This window comes from Protopterus annectens, chromosome 4.part1 (genome assembly GCF_019279795.1).
Source record: "Protopterus annectens isolate FY-2018-M chromosome 4.part1, PAN1.0, whole genome shotgun sequence".
Taxonomy (NCBI): domain Eukaryota; kingdom Metazoa; phylum Chordata; order Ceratodontiformes; family Protopteridae; genus Protopterus; species Protopterus annectens.
This window is the reverse complement of record NC_056734.1, coordinates 478,818,605-478,835,329: the sequence shown is the minus strand read 5'-3', so window position 1 is coordinate 478,835,329 and position 16,725 is coordinate 478,818,605. Positions and strand designations below refer to the sequence as shown.

Below are 16,725 nucleotides of genomic sequence, written 5' to 3'. Positions count from 1 at the left end.
CTGGCATGAAATGACAAAGTTGGACTTCCTGATGCTGTTTTGTCAAGTTAAAATCAGAGTTTTCCATGCATGTCTAAGGTGTGTAAAATCCAATTAGATGGATTGACAATTTCAAGGCTACCCTTGTCCTTGTTGAAGACCAGAAGCTATTATCTGAATTTCAGAACCCCTTCTAGCACAGGTTAAGGCTACCAGAAGCAGTTTCCATGTGCAAAACTTTAGGGAAGCTAAAGCTGGTTCAAAAAGGGGCCTGGGTAAGTTTTTCCAGTACATAACAGATCCCAGGGAGGAGGAACCGGTTTCCAGAGAGTGTGTGTGTGTGTGTGTGTGGGGGGGGCTTATGTGTAGGATACCCTTTATAAAGCTAGTCTAACCTGGAAGCTAGAGGAAGGATCAAACGCAAGCAGGCAAACAAGGCTCAACAATGGACTAAGTAAGAAAGGCCACTGGATTAACAGGTAGGAAAGCACTAGGGGAATGCCTGCACCAAAAAGGGATCCCACTTTCCTTTTTTGGCACCAAATGGAAAATCTTCTCCACTTGGAAATAAGATTCTCCAGTAGTGGGTTTCCTGGCCTCCTGCAAAACCCTTAGCATGTCCTTAGAGAATAGGTGCCTGAAAGGGATCAAATGTTGATCACCCACAAGGTCAGCTATAGTTAGCAAATGTGGGTGGATCAATGATCCCTTGTACTGAGTGAGAAGATTCATCCAGTGAGGCAACTCTTAGTGCTGACCCTTTGCTAACTGCAGAAGCGGGAACTCGTGCAGTCTTGGCCAAAAGGGGGTAACTAACAAGATTTCTGGTTTGTCCTGTAGAATTTAATAGTACTTTCTGAATTCAGGAGAAGGGGGGATGCACAAAGGAATTTCCATGTCTGAGAATGATGGCGCATTCACCTTCCACACTTGAAGGAACCAGCACAAAGTTCCAAGCAACTACCGAACAAAATAAAACATGAAATGTTGACAGTCCCAGTGTCTTCAGACGAAACACCAAAAAATCGGCAATTCAGCAGCTGAAAAGTGTATGCGAAGGCCAGTGGAACAAGTGAAACAAATGCCTTCAAAAACCAGCAGTATCCAGAGTCAAACTCTCAGCAGCTGGATGAACTTGTTTGAAAGCCAGTGGAACAAAAGAAATGAATGTCATCAAAAAACAGCGAAATCCACAACCAAACTGTCGTTTTATTAAACGAAACAGAATAATCCACAAGATTAAGCGCTTTCACTTGCTGAACGGCAAGCTTCATCAGAAGTTAAAACAAACTTCTCAGCACTTAAACTTTTTGGCGCCAAAATTCAAAACACACAATGCTTCTTAAAGGTATATACCAAAAATTACACTTTGCGCAAAACCTGTCAAAATCCTATCTATACTGATCACAATAAGAATACAAAATATAATAAATCTAAACCTTAAAAAAATGTCTTTTTATAAGTCTAAACTTCAAAAATTTATAAGTATAGTATATAATGCCTGGGTAATTCAGAACAATTTGTTACAAATCCATCTATACTGTCCTGAAAAAAACTATAGGAATCTGAATACAATGTACAACCAAAATATGCATATTGTCCTAGATCTGCCCATCTAAAATTATACCATCGATATGATGTAAATATATGTAGATATAAAATATAACATTTAAAATTTAATGTGCCTATTAGTGCCTTATGGTCACAAACCGTTGCATACACGACTAAACCCAAATTCAACCCATGGCTAGCAAAGGTTTGATGGACATAACGTCATTGAGTCCTGCTGGGGTTGAAGCATCCAATAAAACCTGCCACCAATACTCTTTGTATGATAACAGGCCCTTTAAGTCTCCCCCCTATATCAAGTTGAACGCAGTCAATAGCAAACTTAAAATAGTGACTATCTCCACATTTTTTAATGAGTCTAAAAAGAGCGCTCTTTTCATCTTTTGTCCTGATACTGCAGAAATGAGAATATATCAGTTTGTTAAATTTCCTCAGTTTTTCCTATATAAAATCCTGAACATGCCATGCATTTGGTCATATATCTACAATCTTATAGGTTCATAGGTTTATACTAGGCTATCTGCCCAAGGGCATTTATAAGCCTAGCCCATAGTTATGTGGCTTTCGCCACCCCTTTAGTTTGAATAAAACTATGCCTATTATTTTGCTGTGCCTCTTGTCAAGCAGTGACACTGAAGTAATCCCTGGGGTATATCTGCGATCTCCCATCCATTGGTCGATTCCTCTTGAACAAGGCCAGCGAGGTGCTCTGCCTCACATGTACCAGGATTTTGTTCCACAGCATAGGGAGTCTCTGGGTGATGAATCTGTCCCTCCAGCACGTTCTATTAATAACCGTGTCAAGGTTTAAGTCTCCCGCCCTTGTGGTTCTGAGGGATCTAGATTTTTTGAGGTGAAGCATATTCATCAAATCTGGGTTTGACATGGCCTTATATGTCAGGCACAGGTCACCTCTGAGCAAGCGGTATGAGACTGAATAGAGCTGGAGTTTTCAGTCGGGTAGCATAAGACATATTTGAGACCCTTTATCCTTTTGGTGAGGAACTTTTGGGGCCTTTCCAGCTGCTGCAGGTGTCGGGTCAGATACATTCTGAATGGGGCATTGTACTCAATCATAGGTCTAATGAGTGATGAGTACAGGGGGACGATGACCTCCCTTGATCTAGATGTGAATCCCTTCATGATCAGGTGGGCAATGTAGAAGGTTTTCCTGACTACTTTAGCGACATGAGTGTCAAATGAAAGGCTAGTGTCAACCTGGGTCCCCAGGTCCCTGATTACTACTTCTGTGCTCAGTGGATTGCCACCTATATGGTAGCTAGGGGTAACCTTGTTTTTCTCGAAGGGTATGACTATGCATTTCTTGGCGTTTAACTTTAGGCCATGGCTCTGGCACCAGTTATCCGTTTGCGAGGCCCTTCTGAAGGATATCGGTCAGAAGTGTTTGACTATGGCGCCCAGTTTGCAGTCATCTGCAAACTTTGTCAGCCATAACCGTCCTGTGTTTGCTTGTACTTCAGAAAAGTAGATGCCGAACAAGAGTGGACCCAGGACTAAGCCCTGTGGGACACCACTTGTGACAGGCTTAGAGTCTGACATGGCTCCAGCAACTCTGACCCTGTGGGTTCTGTCACTTAGCCAGTTTGCAACCCATCTTGTGATGTATGGGTTTACATTCAAGCTGATGAGTTTTTCGATGATACCCGAGTGGGGTATTGTGTCGAAGGCCTTTGCCAGGTCGAGGTAGGCTGTATGGACTGCCTTTCCCTCAATGGCCTTGGTGACCGTTTCGAAAAAGTCAATCAAGTTTAAAAGGCATGATCTGCCTTTGACAAAGCCAAACTGGGTTGGATCCAAGGTCTGCAAGTTCCCTATGTGTTTTATGAGTTCCATTATGATCCTCTCCATGGCTTTGCAGATAAGGCTTGTCAAGCTAATGGGACGGTAATTTCCAGGGTCGGTGGAGGCGCCGCCCTTGTGAAGTGGGACCACAGTTGCCGTGCGCCACTCCTTGGGTACGTATCCTGAGGAGATGCTAAGATTAAACAGCTGTCCTAACTGCGGGTTTAATTCCTCATTGAGTTCGTGGAGCACACAGCCGGGGACACCATCCGGTCCCATGGATGCTGTGTTTTTTGCCTTTGAGAGAGCAGTTCTCAACCTGGGAGTTGGAGATGTTTGGGGGGCTACAATCCTCTGGTATAGATCTCTCCTTTTGGGGGGGGGGGGGGAGAAGTTTGCACTGAACCTGTCAGCCAGTATGTTGGCAATGTGTGTAGGTTCAGTAATCTTCACATCATTTTGAACTAATTCTGAGCATATCTGGGAGTTTCCTCCTAGGTTTCTAACATAGCTAAAGAAGGCCTTATGATTGTCTTGTGTCCTTGGCGATTTCTCTCAAAATTTGCCTTGGATGATTTTATGAGAGCTCTTCGTTTTTTTACTTATAATGATCAAAGGTGTCTTACCTTTCAAGGATTTTGCTCTATCTTGTAGTAGCTTCCTCCTTTTGTTGTAGAGCTTGTTTATGGCTGGGGTCCACCAGACTGGACGATTGCCCTTGGTACAAAGAGTCTTTGTTTGGGATTGCCTGATCCATGCAGTCTTGTAGATGCTGGTAGAAGGCATTTGTAGTGATTCAGCGGTTTGAGTAATGTTTACCACTGGCTCAGGGGCCTTAAGAGACCACACTAGTTTTTAGAAGTGTGAAGTCTGCTTTTGAGAAGTTTTTCACTGTGGTCTTTTTTTATTTCAGGTGGGGGCGGGATGAGGACCTCCAGCGAGATTAGTTTATGATCTGATCTCACCAGTGAGGGGTATACTTCCTGTGTTGAACATTGTGATCCCATGTTCGTGATGAGATCAAGTATGTTTTCTCCTCTTGTGGGGATGGTGACTAGTTGTTCCATGGCATTTGAGTTTATGAACTCCAGGAACCTTTGGGCTAGAGTGTTTGGGCTTGAGTAGTGTTCCCAGTCTATATTAGGGTAGTTGAAGTCTCCTAGTATGATGGTGTTTGGAGATGCATTTATCCCCTCCAGTGTTTTCAGGAAGGCCATGTGAGATTCCTGAGTTTGAGAGGGTGGCCTGTAACATGCTACAAATTGCAGAGCAGTCTTGCCTATGGTTAATTGCACCTGGATGGTCTCCAATGCATCGTGCGTTGCCACCAACCTTGAGGTGTGGGTGTCCTTTATGAATATGGACACCCCCCCCCCTCCTTTTTTGGTGTTGTCCGGATTTTGGGGCCGAACGCATGATATGAGGTGAAACCTGATAGTGCTGGGGTGCTCTCAGGAGCCTTGAACCAGGTTTCTGTCACAGCACAGAAATAGATGTTCTCCATATTGAGAAGGGCCTCGAGTGCGTGCATCTTGAGATTGAGACTTCTGGCATTGAGCAGCATTACCCTTAGTTTTTTTCTTTTTTGTGTTCTAGGGTGGTAGGTTTAGAATTTGAGCCTTGCCTAAAAAAGGCACTATGGGGGTGGCAAGAGCCTTTGCCAATATCCGGAAGCCCAGGGTGACAGGTGCAAGCCATCCCTTGCAAAGCAGCGTGGCTTGTCCAGCATGTCATCCCAGGCAGACAGACATTGGATCCCCTTTGAATGACACCAGAATTTAAGCCAATTATTAAAGCTGATCGTCTTATCACTGTATTGTGGCATCATTCTAGGTGAAGGTAGGATACTGCTCAAGGTCAGGGTCATACCTGCCTGGGCTACATAATCAGAGAGCTCCTCAATGTCTCTTTTCATGTAGTCCAAGGAGGTATGTCTCAGGTCGTTGACACCAGCGTGGACAATGACTGAGTCGTACTTGTACCTGCTGTTGAGAGACCCGAGTGCTTGCGTTGTGGTGGATTCTAGCGCCCGACGGGCAGCTTACTGTGACCTTCTCCTTACTCAGTCTGGTGAGCGGGACGTCTGTCTGACTATGGAGTCACCAATGACGAGTGTGTCTGGCATTGTGTTTGGCCTTAAGGGCTGTGACTGTTTGACACTGTGTGGTCTATGTTGCATGTGTTTGGTCCCGAGGTGGTAGTTGTTTGGGTGTCTGCTTTGGTGGCCTCTGCTGTTTAGGTAGATTTTTGATCAGAGCCTCCGAGTATGTCTTTGTGTGATTATGTGTATGATTTGAAGTTGCGATGGTACTATGTGTGACTGGGTATGTAGTGTGTGTGGTTACCTTCTCCTCCTGTCTGGTCTTGCCAGTCCTATGTTGAGAGCTCAGCCTCCAGTTTGGCCGTATAGTTGCATCTCTCACATGTATTTGTGTTTTGTGGGAGGAGGAGGATTGTCTGTGTACATGAGGCAATTGTAACATTGCCTCAGTATTCCCAGGTTCACCAGTTGAGCAGGAGAGGACACTAGCAACTGATCCCTCAACATGCTAGAAGTAATAGATAAAAACTTACAAAAGACTCAGAGGGATATGGGTTCTAGGCTGGTGGGGTACTATCTATAATAGAAGTGCTATATCAAGGTGCAAGTACTGTAGGAGCAAGTGCTAGGCTTTACAGATAGAGAATAGTCTACTTGGGAATAGAGTAGAGATGTACTTTTTAGTTATAGGATACGCTGGTTAGATCAGGATGGTAGTTTTAAGGGAAAATTTGAAGAGTGGAATTTAGGTAGCCCGAATAGTTTAACCTTGTGTGCAACAGTGGCGCTAACGCGCGTTTAGCGTGTTTTATATCAGGGGGCTGAAAAAAGCTAGGAACTGGCCCAAAACGACCAATAGACTAAGTTACTGGCTGAAACCTCACAAAACTGGACCAACAGGGAGCTCAATGCTTCCCACTCCCACTGGTAAGCAAGGGAACTTCCTCTCTTCCAAATTAGGCAAAGAATCAGTAACAGGAACTATAAAGTCCAGGGATCAGCAACTCTGAAACTGGACTACTCTAGCTCAGTAAGGCAAAAAAACAAGAGATATTTTTTTGTGGTTTTTTTTTTTTTTCCAGAAAACAAGGAGAAACAGAACAGTAGACACTATAAATGCTATAAATCGGCTATCGCACTTTAGTGTGTAGCCTACAGAAACAATTTGCAACCATTACAGATTAAAAAGTAACAAATTGAGATTTCAAGTGCAATAACAAGATATATGCAGAAAAACAATTACAATATATCAGCAAAGCAGGCTAAATACAGTCGCTAGGTAATTAGAAGTGGGAAAGCCACAAAAATATACTTAAATCAGGTAAAGTCGCTTTTTTAGCTCTCTGAAGCTTGGATTACTCTGCTGGCCACCACGAGGATCTGTGCTGAGTACAATTACCTTATTTAATTATTTTTGTACTATTTATATTTTCCAACATACTTTTTTCCTGAAGAATATGACTGCACCGTTTACAACTACCACAGGAATCATAAGATATTGGTTTTAAATTCCTTTTCTCTAAATATTTAATATTGTACCCCATCTTGTAAACAAATCTGGGTCCAGTCCCTAAAGTCCTGACTAGTTCATCAGTAGCAGTAATATTCCAGTTAGTGGTCAAGATGTTAACTTTGCCTATATATGGTCCATATTCCAACACAATATTTACCATATAATGGGCTCTCTTCTAGGGAAAGTACTGATGGATTTTCAGTTAGCCCTGATGCACAATATAAACCAAACAATGGTTTATATTTAAATGTCCATCCTTGAATGGTCTGCTGACTAACCCTAGCCATCATTTTATCATATCCTCTTTCCTGGAACATAGTCGTAATATGTGCTACTTCCTCTAACATGTCTTTATATACAGAAGTCATTCTAATGGCATGTATAATCTGTCCTTGATCTAGGTTAATAAACCTGTTCCTGGGAAGATAGCTGGAAAATTCTAAATAACTGTTGGAGAAAGTGTTCTCTGTAAATTGACTTGAACCCAGATCCCATTTTAGAAACACGTGTCCAAGTATGGTACACCAAAATCATTACTATACGAAGTAAATTTAAGGTAATTACTACTCAGATGTATTATAAACTGGTTCAGATTTGCCCATGGAGTCTGATCGAGACGACAATCCAGGCACTCCCCCCAGTATGCAAAGTGGTGATTTGGCTCGAGTTCAGGCAGAGCTAACAGAGTTGCGGGGAGAAGTAAGCAGACTTGGACTTAACTAGATTTAGTAATTTTGTTACAGCCAGTGGTAACATTAATAAAGGTTTCAACAATGGTGCATTAGATTCTGTAGCTCATTAAGTTGAAACCAATGGTGTAACGCATTATAGGGACTGGAGGCTGTCCAACAGCAGCCTGGACAATTTTAACTTTCAACAATTCCAATAGTACCACACATTCACCAGGTATACGTAATGGCCAGGGGAATGGTAATGACTGTTCGAAATAGATAGATTTACCAGCCAATTGTCATTCTAACAAAAATACTACCAAGCTGGGCATATCTGACCACTTTTGACTGGTCCTTTGCGGACCTGGATTTGGAAGCGAAGCATGTGGTACTAAACCGAAAAAGGTGATGTTCCAAAAGACCTATATACATCAAGAACCAAGTGTTGGTAAGCGACAATAATCCAGTAGTAGATGTTAATTCTTCGGTTCCTAAAGGAACATTAAAGGACATTATATATGGCCTGGGTAAGAAACTGAACATTAACAATATTAAATTAGACCATGCATATTTTAACAAATGTATGGAACATAATATAGTCTCTATGGGACTTAGATTTTTTTAAATGCCCTATGGGAACTGATTTAACTGACAATACTATACAACAGTTTAACACATTTTTTTGATCAATGTGGTTATGCAACTGTTAATCAAATATGAGAAATTAGTGACTTACGCAGGAAGTGGAGGAATTGAATGTAATTATTAGGAATGACTTGGTGTTCCCACAATGGGAAAAACTAGGTTTAACAGTTTAATGTAGCTGACAATGCTACTAAAGAAATATATATTTGTAAAAACAAGAAGTTTTGTAGAGATATGGAATATATGGGAAGGGCATACATATGGGAGAAATATAAAGTGGATTACAAACATTCTAAAATAGTTTTAAGTGAACGATTTGACAATGTACAACATTCATATGGGTACCAAAGGAACAACCAAGACCAATTATTTTCACAGAGAACAGAAGACAAAGACTGGAAATGGGGAGGGAATTCCGAGAGGGCAACAGGAATATTAGGTACAGTAGTGGAATGTCATGTACAAGAGCGAATGGTTTTACAGACTAACAAGGATATGTCTAACAATAATAAAGCAAAGATCACACAGGAAGGTGCAGTATACAACTATAAGAACTTTAAGATTTATAACTACACTGAGTACCCATTACAAACGGTACATTTTGACTCATTTTCTAAAGGGATGAAATTCATCCCTACCAAATTTAGACTTGTTGACTGCATCAGTGAGATAAAAAGATATATAAAAAAACTTTTAAGTGTTATGTTTAAAGATTCTATAAAGGATTCTAGTAAGATCACAAATGCAACGGGTTAAAAAAAGAGCACGCATGTGCCCCCTATGCGTCAGATTTCAATTTATGACAAATCCGTAACACAAGTATATAGATTACAAAATCATATCAGGCGCAAAAAGATTAATTACAATTTATCGTGGGAAGAACAAAAGGCCCTTACTGACTTAAAAGATGACAGCATTAGAATAATGAAACCCGACAAAGGGTGGTATTGTCTTTGACAGTATGGTTTACTCTTCTAAAATATACGATTACACATGTCAGGAAATTATGAAATTGTATCTTTGAATGAGATTGCTTATAAAATGATTGACCTACATATAGAAGAATTCCTGTTAGACAGCAGAATCACTATAGACAATTACAATTTTATTAAAGTGGAACATCACAAGTTAGCTTCCATAGTGGGAATCCCCAAAGTCCATAAAGATACAAAAGACCCCCCCCCCCCCCATTTAGACCCATTTTGGGCAGTTATTCCAAAACCTTCCCTATGGGTTCAGTTATAGATTTTCACTTGAAACATATTTACAATAAAATTCCACACATGAAGGACTCATGGGAATTTCTGAAGAAATAACCTATATATCCGAGAAGTAACAATTTGTAACTATAGATGTAAACCTTATCTCTTGCATTCCCAAAACGGATGGACTAGAGGCATTTGCTTACAGTATACACAAATATGCAGATCATGAATGGGACAAAGCATGTTTATTAATGGACATGTCAATTGCCCTTGAACATAATTACATCCAATTTGAGGGTGAACTCTTCATACAAACTAGGGGCATTGCTATGGGAGCAGCATGTGCTCCCATCTTCGCCAACCTGGTTATGTTAGACTGGGAAGAGACTAAGGTGTTTAAGAGCCAATTCATGCAATACATTAAATATTATTCTCGCTATTTGGACAATATATATATTTTATGGGAAGTGAGTTCTGACATGTTGGACCAGTTTATAATATATCTCAGTAGTAATAATCTTAAATTTACTTTGTATAGTAATGATTTTGCTGTACCCTACTTGGACACATGTGTTTCTAAAATGGGATATGGGTTCAAGTCAAGAATTTACAGAAAAAACACTTTCTCCAACAGTTCAGAATTTTCCAGCTATCATCCCAGGAACAGGTTTCTTAACATATAAAGGACAGATTATACGTGCCATTCAAATGGCTTCTGTATATAAAGACACGTTAGAGGAAGTGGCACATATTACGACTATGTTCCTGGAGAGAAAATATGACAAAATGATGGCTAGGGTTAGTCAGCAGACCATTCAAGGATGGACATTTAAATATAAACCATTGTTGGGTTTATATTTTGCAACAGGGCTAACTGAAGATCCATCAGTACTTTCCCTAGAAGACAGCCCATCATATGGTAAATATTGTGTGTTGGAATATGGACCATATATAGGCAAAGTTAAGAACATCTTGACCACGAACTGGAATATTATTGCTACTGATTAGTAACTAGTCAGGACTTTAGGGACTGGACCCAGATTTGTTTACAAGATGGGGTACAATATTAAGAAATTGTTAGAGAAAAGGAATTTAAAACCAATATATCTTATGATTCCTATACTAAAAAAAGTGTGGTAGTTGTAAACAGTGCAGTCATATTCTTCAGAAAAAAGTATAATGTTGGAAATATTTAAACAAGGTAATTGTACTAAGATGATTGTATATATGGCCAAATGCATGGCATGTTCAGGATTTTCTATAGGAAAAACTGAGGAAATTTAACAAACTGATATATTCTCATTTATACAGTATCAGGACAAAAGATGAAAAGAACGCTTTTTAGACACATTTAAAATAGTGCCTATTTCCACATTTTTTAGTTTGCTATTACTGACAGCGTTCAACTTGATATGGGGGGGGGGAGACTTCAAGGGCCTGTTATCATACAAAGAGTATTGGTGGCAGGTTTTATTGGATGCTTCAACCCCACCAGGACTCAATGACTATTTCTAACAAACCTTTGCTAGCCATGGGTTGAATTTGGGTTTAGTGTAAGCAACGGTTTATCTGCGACCATAAGGCACTAATAGGCACATTACATTTTAAATGTTATATTTTATATCTACATATATTTACATCATATTGATGGTATAATTTTAGACAGGCAGATCTAGGACAATATGCATATTTTGGTTGTACATTGTATTGTTCAGATTCCTATAGTTTTTTCAGGACAGTATGGATGGATACGTAACAAACTGTTCTGCATTACCCAGACATTATATACTATATAAAAAGAACATTTAAGGTTTAGATTTATATTATATTTTGCATTCTTATTGTGATCAGTATAGATAGGATTTTGACAGGTTTTGCACAATGTGTAATTTATGGTGTCATATACCTTTAAGCAGCATTGTGTATTTGGAATTTTGGCGCCAAAAAGTTTGTGCTGAGAGGTTTGTTTTAACTTGTTCTGATGAAGCTTGCCATTCAGCAAGTGAAAGCGCTTAACCTTGTGAATTATTCTGTGTTTCGTTTAATAAAACTACAGTTTGGTTGTGGATTTCGCCGTTTGATGACATTCATTTCTTTTGTTCCACTGGCTTTCAAACAAGTTCATTCAACTGCTGAGAGTTAGACTGTGGATACTGCTGGTTTTTGAAGGCATTTGTTTCACTTGTTCCACTGGCCTTCGCATACACTTTTCAGCTGCTGCTGAATTGCCGATTTTTGGTGAGTTTCGTCTGAAGACACTGGGATTGTCAACGTTTCATGTTTTATTTTGTTCGGTACCTTCCACACTTGAGGGACCTGGCAAAGAGAAGTGGTATTGCTCATAGGGAAGGCAAACAGATCTAGTTCTTGAGTACCCCACCAGTGAACTAGGTCTAGGAACAGTCACTCATGAAATTGTGTCGTGGGCCTGCTTAACATGTCTGCCAGAGTTCTGAGCTGAAGGAAGGTACACAGCATGAAGAGTTACCTTGTACAAGGCAGCCAATTCCAAAGCCTTGATGACCAAACATGTTTGGGGGGGCACAAAATCTTATGTACCAAAGGACTGTGGTATCTGTACTGGTCCTAGCAAGAAGTGGTAAAGGTCTGTAATGCTAACAGTAAAACTCATTTCCCTGATGTGGATATGTTCATTCCTTTGAGAATGGGACCAAAGGCCCAGACGTTTCCTGGAAGCAAAGGTTGCTCCCCACCCCAACTTTGAGGCATCTGTGAAGAGGTGCTGAGCTGGCTGAGGAACCTGTCGAAGGCCAGGGTTCTGAACGAATTGCTGCAGCCGCCAATCTAACTGCATTCAAGCAGGGCAGAAGGGGAATCATGACATCTAAAGGATGAGCATGTTGGAATCAAACTGTCTTGAGAAACCACTGCAACTTTCATGTGTAGTGGGAATAGTGGAGGCCAGAAACCCCAGTCTCAAACTCTCTGGTCATGATGGAAGGCTGAGGCAGAAGAGCCTCCATGAATGCCTCAAGATGGGCTGCTTTCTCCACAGGGAGAAAAATCAAGTCTGTGCAAAACCTGCACTCCAGTAATACACGAACCTGACTTGGTGCGAGATAGGACTTTGAGATTTACTGTGAAACCCAGTACCTGCATGAACAGGAACGGCCAAATTCAAATGCTGATTTAGAGTGTCTGGGCTGCTGGCCAGAAAAAGCAGATAGTCTAAATATGGTAAGCTTGAATTATTTTCAGACTTTATGCAATAGCTGGGGCTAAGCACTTTGTGAATACCCACGGAGCAGCAAAAGACCAAAGGGCAAAACAGTAAACTGAAGTCCAAAGAACTCAGAACAAAAATCTTCTGAAGAGGGGGTGTATGGGGATATGGAGGTATGCATCCTTGAGATCCAGAGAAGCTAAGAAAGCTCGAGGGGGGATCAGGGCAGAAGAGAAGGTAGGAATAGTATTCTGAAGGAAAGCACCACCAGGAAGGTGTTTAATAGGGAACGATCCTAGATAGGCCCTCCAAGGAGGATCTTTCATTGGAACTAGAAACATCCTGGTGTAAAATCCCCTTCCTTGCTGATCCCGATGGACAGACTGAATGGTGCCTTGGTTGGAAAGTTGATCCAGAATCAAGGGAAAATTCAGCTGACTGGAGGGAGGCTGAAGGATTCCCTGGAAGGGAATTCAGTCAAGAGGTATCTGTTTCACCCAAGAGTCCTGGGTGATCTCCATCCAAGCTAGCAAAGGGAGGGGGCAGCGAAGGGACAGAGGATTATGACTTGGAAGTGGGTGCAAGGAGTCAGAGGACTTAGTCTTAGCTTCTCAGCAGCCCTTTCAGCTGTGGGTGTCTCCTGAAATGCTTGAGTGGTCTAGTTCCAGAAGAAACAGGAGTGGAGGGATGAGCAGGTTTCTTAAAAGTCTTGGCCAGGAAATTTCTATGAAATTTTGGAACTGGTAAACCAGAAGGCGTTTCAAATCCTAGAGTTCCTTACATTTTCCTGCAATGACAAACTTTGCAGCTGCTTTTCCAATGAGGAATAGTTCAGAGGGGCACCAAGCAATTTTGCCTAGATATAAGTGCCTGGAGACACAGCCAGGAATGTCTTAGAAGCAGAAGCTGCTGCTCTGACAGGCCTCCAATGTATTGCAACTACACTTGATAGTGTCTAGCTCCCAGAGGATGAGAGCAAGGGCCTGAGATTTAGCCTCTGAATCTGGCAATGAGTAAAGAGTCTGGTTGGCCTGATTAATCAGGGGGGCTAGAGCACACCTTGAACATGTGTGCCTGATAACTGCCCTGATAGCAAACATAGAAGCTGTATATACCTTCTTGGCAATTCTTTCTAAAATTTTCCTTTCCCTGTCAGACGGGAGTAACTTGGTAGAAGTTGATAACCATGAGGACTTATCTGAGGTAGTGGAAACCACAGCAGGATCAGAGGAGCATTTACAAAGAAATCTGCAATCCTCTGGGACCTTACAGAAACAGTCAGGTCTCTTTGGAATAGAGGATGAAAGTCAGGGTCCTTAGACGCAGCCTTGAAAATTAAGAATGGCAGAACTGGGACTGTGGAAGGTGCAGGGGGCCTCCACTGGTAAAAGCTCATTATCTCTCGTTCTTCAGAGATTTGAGAATTCCACCTGAAAAACTCGCACTTTAATGGTTTCCCCAAAGGGTAGCTCTTCCACAGGAGACGACCCCCCCCCCCTTAGACTCCTCTAGGGGAAGCATATTCCAGAGGAGAGGGAATTTGGGTGGAGGTAAGCTAGAGTGTCATCAGATTGACTCCTCACAATCTGTCTCATGAATCTAAAGTCCTGCAGGCTGTCCTGAAATAAGGCCTTGGACCCCAAATGGCTGCACTACAGAAGCAAAGGCTGGGCCCGCAATGGGTGAAGGTGAAGCCTCAGGCTTAAAGCCATTCTGGCCTTAAGGCCTTGTGAAAAAGCTTCCCAATCAGATGCAGGAGTAGCAGCAGGAACATGCCTAGTCTTACTTCTTCACAGGCTTTTCACAGGCTTTTCCCGTCAGGGAAGAAAAAGCAGATGTAGGCCTAACCTTCGGTAATTCTCTGGACAAAGAAGCTGGAGCAGTTAGTATTCTGCAATCACTAGCCGCAGTTCCCCCAAGTCATCTGAACCAGATGTCTGCATAGCCTTGAACATGTGAGGATTGGCATTTCTAATGGCTTCCATCCTGGTACCTGCCAAGGGAGCAGACCCGGCTTCCATCCTGGTACCTGCCAAGGGAGCAGACCCTTCCTCCAATCGTACCGCTGGGTTTTCTTAAAGATCAAGGGGTACAACTGGAGGAAGCAGGCGCAGCTAAAGATGTGGGCCTAGGCCTTGCTAGCCTTCCCCTTTACAGACTGCCCTCCATACCATCCCTAAGCCAGGTGTTTTAAGTCTAATTTTCTAAGTATAAATTCAAAGCTGATAGACTGGAAAAGCTTTGAGGACAAAAGCCTGACAAACAGAACAGGACCAGTTGTAGTGAATCGGCCGCAAGCAAAACAAGCACAGGTCGTGACCATCTTTTATGTGGAATTCACCCTCCACACTACACTTGCCCTTCATGGATGACATTAACAAAACGAAGGGCAGTAGCAATATATTAAATCCCCTATGGGTACTTCCCTGAAGATGAAGGATGAACCAATGGGATCCAATAGAAGACTAAACGCACAAATCAACCTTTCTGAATGGCAGCAAAAAAGTTCTGAAGGTGGTATGTGCGGACATCCCTTTTATGGCAGACGTCTGTGCCTAAGTGCAATACCCATGTACAGGCAGTGGTTCTAAGCTCTTGTATACAGGCCAGACTTCGGGTCGTTTGGCAGAATACAAGCCACATGTAAAGAATACTGCAACACTGAATGGAAACAGTTTTAAGCAGATATGAACACAGTACTTCAAAAAATAAGCCTTATCTAGCTACAGTTAGTACATACTTTGAAAGAACTTGCACAGCTGCACCAGTTTAAATATGTATACTGCCACATTGCCACACAATTTGTGATCAGTATACATCACATGAAATTAAAAATTAAAGTTTACAATGGTGAAAGGATCAAAACCTGCCCTCTGGTGCAACAGACAGCAGTCCAATATTCTTGCTACCAATAAAGCTACATTAAAAATCCCAGATAAACCTCTAGTACTACTTAAATCCAAATGAGCCATAATCAAAAACTGAAATACAAGGGGAAACTAGAATTTGTATAAAATGATCCATCATACTGAGTGCCCACCCAGCAAACCAATACTGTTAAGAGTAAACCTTTACTACATAGTCTCGTGATCACTTTCCTAGACCTCAGCAAAGCTTGGAGTCAGAGCCCGCGTTCCAGGAGTGTTTTGCTTGTATCAAGTGCCATCCAGGGTTAAATATCGTTGATTACTAAAATCAAATTGCTTAAGTAAGTTTCCTGCTTGTGTGCATTTCACTGAACTTTTTGCAAGTGTTTTTCCTATTACTGTCTTGGAACTGCCTTTAGCAAGGCATTTCCAGCTGTTTAGTCTGTTTGTGGTAGCATTACACTTGTGGGTCTCCTACTGTTTTACATTAGGACCGGATTTACTTGTCAGGTGATGTTTGGTCTATCAAGTTGGAAATGCACAAAAGGGCTCTGTCACTGTATTGGCCAGAGGGCTCAGTTATTTTCTGTGCTGCTATATTTGTTTGCATGGATTAATACCCTGCATTTAGAAAGCACGTTTCCCTGTAGAATGATCCGCAAAACTGTATGCCATAAAGTAGCAATAGAGAGCAAACCACTTGTGCACCAACAAGCTTAGAACAGCGAACAGCTAACTGAACTTCTACTGGAAATGCATACAGATTTAGTAAAATTCAGTACTGTGTAAACTCTAAAGTTTACAAAATTTAGTACGGTTTAGCATAAACTGCTCCAATACAGCATCTTTGTTAGTTTGCACCACCAAAGCACCCTTAATAGGTCTAACAACCCCCCTACTAGCACACCAAAGGACTGGACAGTACAAGAGTATGCAATTTCCTAACTTGTCTGTAGCCAGCTTGATAGATATGGGTATCTTGAGACAATACAGCAATTCTCATTTACTGGCACTTAATCCTTAAAGCAGACAGTATGCTAGAGGTGTACTTGTACAAGGATACTGGAGGCTAAACTCTTGCATACAAGTGCACATTAAGTTGTCAAAACTATGCACACTAATATATGCAGAGGCACTTGAAGCAATTTTAGTACAATAAAGATCACAGACATCACCCACTGTCAAAGCAATCCTCAGCAAGTCCAACAGCACTCAAAAAACACCCACCACACATACTGTCAGTGAAGA

The 16,725-nt window shown here is 41.5% G+C and overlaps 1 protein-coding gene across 1 annotated transcript in view; it reads right to left on the bottom strand.

The window, feature by feature from the left end:
• TFRC (transferrin receptor) overlaps nucleotides 1-16,725 on the bottom strand; it is a 661,121-nt gene that overhangs the window by 372,996 nt on the left and 271,400 nt on the right. The gene's annotated exons all lie outside the window — the stretch shown is intronic.